The sequence below is a fragment of the Petaurus breviceps genome, unplaced genomic scaffold, assembly GCF_028583685.1.
Source record: "Petaurus breviceps papuanus isolate PSGF00001 unplaced genomic scaffold, PetGlider_PUasm1.0 220, whole genome shotgun sequence".
Classification (NCBI taxonomy): Eukaryota; Metazoa; Chordata; class Mammalia; order Diprotodontia; family Petauridae; genus Petaurus; species Petaurus breviceps.
Genome location: NW_027185876.1, coordinates 18,798,474 through 18,805,629, shown reverse-complemented (window position 1 = coordinate 18,805,629; position 7,156 = coordinate 18,798,474). Strand labels below are relative to the sequence as shown.

General features: G+C 41.0%; 1 protein-coding gene across 2 annotated transcripts in view; it reads right to left on the bottom strand.

Annotated features, from left to right (window-relative positions):
- Positions 1–429: 429 nt before the first annotated feature.
- UCK2 (uridine-cytidine kinase 2) overlaps positions 430–7,156 on the bottom strand; it is a 110,465-nt gene continuing 103,738 nt past the window's right edge. For both annotated transcript variants that reach the window (XM_069094690.1, XM_069094691.1), the window contains one exon: positions 430–1,214. The gene's annotated coding sequence lies outside the window, so the exon portion shown is untranslated. The remainder of the gene's footprint in view (positions 1,215–7,156) is intronic.

Here is a 7,156-nt window from a genome sequence, read left to right as displayed (position 1 = left end):
GATGGTGATGGTAGGCACTTTACAGATAGGGAAACTGAGGCTTAGAAAAGTAGAGAGCTTTTCCAAGTTACCAAGTCAACTCCACATGTTTTTATTAAGCACTCACTATGTGCCAGGTATAACGTTAAGTGGTGAGGATACAAATACAAGCAGAAAGACCGTTCCTATTCTCAAGGAGCTTATATTTTAATGAGGGAACACAACATATAAAAGATTGCTGAATGGGGGAGAGGCGGAATATCAGTAAGGAGGGGGAAGGGATTACAGAGAAAGTCCAGGACAGTCAGGACTGCAGCCTGGAGATGAATGAGAGATCATCCCAGAGTCGTATGTGGTCAGAGTCTGTAACAGCAAGCACTCTAGCATGCCCAGGATGGCTGCTAGAACAAGTTCTCTGATCTGCATTTCTAAAGGAAAGCAACTCAAAACGGGTTAACAATCTTACTTTAATCAAACATGTGCATCATTTACTTAGTTCAGGGGGAAAAGTCAGCACCCTGAACTTCAGAGAAAATACAAATGGAAATTACAAGCAGACATAATAACATAAAAGACCAACAGACAGGGCTTCTAACCTTCTGACTAAATAATACATACATCACAGATCAACAGACAGATCCAACTGTCTGACCATTACATACACACATAGTTATCAGAGAGAGAAGCACCAACATCTGGGGTTTCAAAACTGGGGGCTCCTTAATGGCTACCCAGAGTGTCATCTGGCTACATCACTTGAACACTCTTCCCATGAGTAAGCCCCAAAGCAAAATGCTCACCTCAGAGTGTATATATATATATATATACTTCTTCAGGGTCAGAGGGCATCACAACCCTTGTGACCCACTTTCTAATTACAAAGTAACAAAAGGTGTTGGGCCTTCCTGAAAAACAAGCCTCCTCTAATCAAGCTTCTCTTGGTCTCCAGGTGAGGCCTATTAATCGGTGGGGAAGATCTTCAACTCCCATTAACATTACAGAGTCATATGTAGGTAGGTTGATCCAAAATCCTAGAGTCAAAATCAGCATTCTTTGCATTGTACCATGCTGCTTTACAGAAAGCAATTGTGGTTTGGATTTGTAATCCTCAAAGTTGGTTGGACAAGATATCTCTGACCTTCATTCCACCCTATTTCATCCAATATACAATTGTGAAATGTCCAGTGAGTATTGAGTCTTAGAGATGTCTTCCCCTCTCAAGTTTCTGATTCCCCCTGGAAAACAAAACAAACTGAAGTAAGGTTCCACAACAAGTGAGAAAACAAGCACTGGTTTGGATGAGACCCCAGGGAGGTGATGTCTGATTCCTACAGAAAATCATAAGGACATTGTTAATTCATGACAGACAGAAGTGAAGACATTGTGATGCTGTAATCATTTATACTAGGAGAGATCCGCCAACCCAAATGGAAGAGGAAGTGGGGATGGGGGCAAGCCTTTAAAAAGCACCTACTATGTTCCAGAGACTATGCTAAGCCCATCACAAATACCATCTCAGTGATCATCACAACAACTCTAGGAGGTAGCTAATGACTGTTCTCTCCATTTTATAGAAGAGGAAACTGAGGCAAGCAGAGCAGAGCTTAAGTGACTTGCCCAGGGTTATACAACTTAACTAGTGATTTCCTGAGGCCAGATTTGAACTACAGGGCTCCCTGATTCCAGGCCAGAGGTTCTATCCGCGGTACCACCTAGCTACCCAAAGGCTGTCTGGATGGCTAATTCTGTGACCCAAGTACTACCCTTTGGACAACAGAATAGTTTTCCCTAACCAAAAACATGATCAACTATTTGCCATCCCTGCCCTACTAAGCGCTTGACTACAAGTCTACAAAAAGCATGGCTGGAGGCCCACGGCCAACTCAAACCAGTGATTTTAGTGGAAATGATAGAACTGCCCAATGTAGAAAGGGCAAGATGTAGGGACTAGAGAGAATATCTGGTTAGGAGATGGAGAAAGACAGGGAAAAAGACTGGATGATATTGGCTATCATAATGAGCAACTCTCATTTGTACAACACTTTAAAATTTTAAATGTTTTCCTCATAACAGTTACCTTGTGAGGGAGGTAGAGGTTACATAAGTATCATTATAATTGGGGAGAAGGAGGCTCAGTGAGGTAGACTCACTGAAGGTCACTGAAGGTAAGTGGGTGAGCTGCTACCTGCACCCAGAAATTCTGGCTTCCAGTTTCCCCTGCATTGTGCTGGGAGGACCAAAATTAGGCTATCAAGATGTTTGTGAATGGACAGAGGGGTTGGCGATATGAGGCAAGGGGAATTTGGGAGGTAAAATACTGGAAAAGACAGATATTCCTCTGGCTACACAGAGTTAAGGATCATTGGGTTGGCAGATAAATTGATTTGTTCCTAATCTCAACTCAAAAAATCATATAACCTTGGAAGAGACATTTATTTGTGGAAATCCTCTGTTTTTCCATTGCAAAATGGGGGATCTCATACTCCAATATTTCTAGGGTCTATAATTTCTTCAGTACAGTTCTTCTTCCACCAATGTAGATTATATAAAAGAAAAAAATTAATACTAATAATGTGTTCTGATATTTAGACTCAAGTCTGGAAGAAACAGTTTTTATTGAATTTAACATTATGTGTAACACAAAGAAGTCATTAATTAAAAATAAAGTTATCTATATACAACAAAATATTTATAGCAGCACTTTTTGTAATAGCAAAGAACGAGAAACAAAATAAATGCCCATCAACTGGAAAGGGGATAAACAAATTATGGTACATGAATGCAATGTAATACTCTGCTATAAGAAAGTATGTATGTGATGAATACAGAGAAACATTTAAGGATCAATGCAGACTAAGAAGACAAAACAAGAAAACAATGTACATGGTAGTTATAGTAATATAAACAGAGAGCACAACCACACACACACATACACAAATCAAAAGTGAAGGTTGCAGGGACAGCTATGTGGTACAGCGAATAGAGAACCTTCCCTGGAGTCAGGAGGACCTGAGTTCAAATTCAACCTCAGATACTTACTATCTCTGTCACCCTGGGCAAGTCATTTAATCCCAATTGCCTCAAAAAAAAAAAAAAGGTGAATGTTGCCAAATTACAAAGGACAAGGTGGTCCCAAAGAAGAGATGTCAGAGAACATTTATCTCCCCCTACTTCTTGGCAGAATAAAGTAAGGGTATTCACAGGTCCAGTGACTGAGTGATTCTCCAAGTGTTGTCTGGAGTCCCCTGCAGGTCCATTTTAGGGGATTTATTAGGTTAAAACTATTTTCATAATGTTACTAAGACACTTTAATTTCTAATACAGTAAATATTTATAGACAAAGTTCATATAAATATTCTTGGGTGGGATTTACAATAATTTTTAAGAATGTAAAGGACTGCCAAGATCAGAAAGCTTGAAAACAGGGGTGGCTAGGTGGTGCAGTGAATACAGCACCTTTCTTGGAGTCAGGAGGACCTGAATTCAAATCCGGCCTCAGACACTTAACACACTTACTAGCCGTGTGACTTTGGGCAAGTCACTTAACCCCAATTGCCCTCCAAAAAGCACAAAAAAAAAAAAGTAAGCTTGAAAACCCCTGGCCTAGATGATCCTTTAAAGGACCAAAACCCTGATAAATGATGAAGTTATGGTAGAAAACTAGAAAGACTACAGTTTATCAGATGATGAACTCTGGCACCATGGCAAACAAGAGAACAGGGTCTTGAGGGAATGGAACATCGATGTGATTAATTTCTCTTGGGGAAGAGAGCATCATGATAACGTCTGGAACATGGGATTTTACAGTGGGGAAAAACCAATGGGGCACCATCAGCGGGATATGCTGGGGTACTAAGGACTGATGCCAAGAAAGAGAATGAGAAAGGAGAAGAGGGAAGACTTTGGGACCGCTGATGACTTTAAGAACAAACACTTTAAATCTACGTAAAACTTACATGAAATATACATGGTGTCTCAAAAGTCTCAATGCAGCTTTAAGCCATTAAACATTTAGGGATACCCTCTATTGGTGAAACATTTCCACTGTGCACAGGTTCTACCCTGAATGTCCTCATGCTGAGCCAAGTTGAGCTATGCACCTAAATAAGCTTTATGTACCTAAAGCAGTGCACAAGGCTATAGAAAGGGACCTGGCCAGAGAAACCAGAGGAACCAGAAATGGGATGAGCTCATTTTCAGACCTAACAACCTTAGGGAGATTAGAAAATTGTCTCCCTCCTGAATTTGACATTTGTGCTCCCCCTCCCTCCACCCTGGCCAATGGAGACCACCAAGGACTTTGAGTCTCTACGTTAACACGTGTAATTTGACTTATCATGAAATAAATGTCAGGTGCTTATTGAAAGGACCAGAGAGATCAGGCTAGAAGGGACCCAAGGGGCCATATCTAAGCCAAGCCCCTCATTTTACAGATGAGGAAATGGAGGCTCAGGGAAATGAAGGGACTTACCTAAGGTCATACAGGTAGTATGTGACAAAACCTGGGTTTGAACCAAACTGACTCCATATCCTGTATTATTTCTGCTGCATTACTGTGTCACACTGGTAGAATTTTCTACCATTAAAAAAAAAACCATGGCGGGATATGATAGAAAACATGCATGATGTTATCAATAAAGATATCAAAAAACATCTTTTTAAATAAAATTAATATATAGACTCTGAGAAGGTGCTGAAGGGGCACTCCTATGAATAAAATACTTGACCTCTGTGATATATACATATATGTATATAGACATATACATACATATATACACATGTATGTATATATAATTTAAAACCTCATTTATTAAAAACTTAAGTCATTTTAATGTATACCTAGTTACACACAGCTAGTAAGTGTCTGAGGCTGATCTTCCTGACTCTGAGCCAAGCACTCTATCCACTAAGCCTCCTAGCTACCTCTAACAATTGTGATATTGGAGGAATGCACCAAATGGGGGTTCATCTGTAATAATATTAGACATCTTCAATCTCTCAAGGTTATCTCTAGAGCCCTAAAAGGAGCAGTAATCAACTTCACTGGGAGCTTGAACTTGTCCTAAGTCAGATGGAGTGTAGTGGTCTTGGAGTCTGTACTATATATATATGAGACTTAGGTGACAGTGACACTGTCCCAAAGTATGGAATGAGTCTCCCCCAGGTGTGCACCCCTGGACTGCCCTGACTGTACAAGAACAGGGAGATGGAGAGATACAATCAAAAGAGCCCCACTGCCCAACTCTGCCCAGTTTTAGAGTTAGTAGACTCTCCCCAGTGGACAGGTTTACTCAAAGTCCCATTTAAAAGATGCCTCACTGAAGTCAATTCCCCATTGCAGTCACTGGAGAATCTTTCTGAGACTCATTCCTAGGTTCTGGAGATAGGGCAGGAAATCCAGGCACCTAGAGTCATGAAACCATGCTCATGAAGCATCTTAAGAGAGATGCTGGAACCTGATGGTTACCTCATTTCCCATCCATCTTGTTCCTTTGGAATTCTCCATCATGTCCCCAACAGCCATCTCCCTCCCCTTCCCGCCTTTCAGCTTCTTTTTGTGTGTTGTCTTTCCCCATTAGACTCTAAGTTCCTTAAAGGCAGGGACTAGCTTTCTTTTTTGGGTCTGCTAGACACATAGTAGTGCTTAATAAATATTCATTGACTGACTAACTAGTTTTGCTTTCTAAGAGCAGAAAACCAGGGCCTTCTCTGGCTTCCTCACTGAATACCTACATGGCAATACTCTGGACATGTGAGGTCTGTGAGCATGACCTGCAGTCCTGCTTTGGTTGAAACCATACTGCTATATGTCACATGTGGCTAATATGTCAGTTCAATTAGCCGGCCCCTGTCACCCCAAGGCTAACACCTTCCTCCTACAGACTCGATGGCATAATAGTTCATAATTCAGCCTTGGGAGCCACCTGGGCAGGGAAGAAACTTTCAAAGAAGGTATGCCTCTGGCTGGACTGATTCTAACAAGTTGGTGGCTAGCTTTAGTTAACCTCCATGAAGAATAAAAACCCCTCTAAAGGAATTAGGCTACAAGGTTAAGTTTTGTTTCACAATGTGTAGTAGTGGACAGGTGATGGAAGAAGCTGGGGCCTGCTTTGAGGAATAACGGTTCCTTGATCTGAAAGGGACCTTGCTCTTAAAAGGTTATCTAGTTCACCTCTTTTCCTCCATGCAAGTCTGTACTTAAACCATTTCTCTTTAAGACCAATAAAGTATGAGACCCTACAACCTTTATGGGAAAAGGAGAGGAGGCAAGGGAGGAGGGGAAAGTGTGAACAACTTTCCCTGGAAAGGAATGTTTCCTAGGATCTTAGTTAAAGATGAACCAACTCCCTTTTGTTGAGTTCTCAGTGGCGATGAGGAAAAACTTATTCTCATTCTCTGATTATTAATCCTTCACAGACTTGGAGACTCTTTTTTTAGGTTCCCTCTCCCCTTTGGTTTGGTTTCTTTTCCTCACCAAATATATATGGCAGTACACAGAGGTGACTGTTTCTCTCTAGGTATAGGGGACATAAAGAAAGCAGTTTTTAAATTTTTTAAAAATGGAGGTGGGGGGAGAAATATCCCCAAACTGAGCCAGAGGAGGACCTGCCCAATACTCCCAACTCAGTGCAACCAACTGATCACATTGATACAGCATTTTAAGGTTTTCAGGGCACTTTCCTCATAACAATCCCAAAAAGGTAGGCAGTGTTCATTTTTGACACCTCCTACTTTATTCCCTTTAAGTACAAAGAGATAAAGAGGTCAAGTGACTTGCCCAGAATCACCAAGCCAGTGAGTGTCAGAGTCAGGACAAGTCTACACTGACTGCAAATCGTGACACTATTCCACATTGCCCCTGGAGAATGATAATCAGGACAGCATGGTCCTGAAACGAGTGATCTTAGCCTTGCCAATAATAAATCACCAACATAGAAATGGCACTTTCAAGACTGATTAAGACCATCTCAGGGAAAATGCTCTTCTGACATAACCTTTCCCTCTGCCCCTTGAAAAATGCCTTCATAAAAAACTCATTTATTCATTGTTTTTATAAAACAAACTTCCAGGCAGTGTTTGGATTGATAAAATGATAGGTTAAATGTGTGATGGGTATAAAGGCGGTGTGGAGGTGATGCTGCAGAGAGGCAAAAGTAAAAATCTCACTGATTGCCAA